We start from the raw sequence: 958 nt of genomic DNA on the forward strand, positions 1-958 counted from the left end.
CCATAACCCCATAGGGTTCAAAGCTACACCCCCATAACCCCATAACGCCATAGGGTCCCAAAGCTACACCCCATAACCCCATAACCCCATAGGGTTCCAAGTCTACACCCCCATAACCCCATAGGGTTCCAAGTCTACACCCCCATAACCCCATAACCCCATAGGGTTCCAAGTCTACACCCCCATAACCCCATAGGGTTCCAAGTCTACACCCCCATAACCCCATAACCCCATAGGGGTCCAAAGCTACACCCCCATAACCCCATAGGGTTCAAAGCTACACCCCCATAACCCCATAGGGTTCTAAGTCTACACCCCCATAACACCATAGGGTCCCAAAGATACACCCCCATAACCCCATAGGGGTCCAAAGCTACACCCCCATAACCCCATAGCCCCATAACCCCATAACAGGGGGGTCCACAGGTACTTCCCCATAACCCCATAACAGGGGGGTCCACAGGTACTTCCCCATAACCCCATAGGGTCCAAAGCTACACCCCCATAACCCCATAACCCCATAGGGTTCCAAGTCTACACCCCCATAACCCCATAACCCCATAGGGGTCCAAAGCTACATCCCCATAACCCCATAACCACATAGGGCTCCAAAGCTACACCCCCATAACCCCATAGGGTTCCAAGTCTACACCCCCATAACCCCAGAGCCCCATAACAGGGGGGTCCACAGGTGCTTCCCCATAACCCCATAGGGTCCAAAGCTACACCCCCATAACCTCATAGGGTTCCAAAGATACACCCCCATAACCCCATAACCCCATAGGGTTCCAAGTCAACACCCCATAACCCCAGAGCCCCATAACCCCATAACAGGGGGGTCCACAGGTACTTCCCCATAACCCCATAGGGTTCAAAGCTACACCCCATAACCCCATAACCCCATAGAGGGTCTTTGGGGTCCCTCACCCCCAGGTGTTTCCGTGCCCAGCTCTGGGCG

The sequence above is a fragment of the Coturnix japonica genome, unplaced genomic scaffold (assembly GCF_054131305.1).
Source record: "Coturnix japonica strain WE unplaced genomic scaffold, WE-NBRP24 Scf075, whole genome shotgun sequence".
NCBI lineage: Eukaryota > Metazoa > Chordata > Aves > Galliformes > Phasianidae > Coturnix > Coturnix japonica.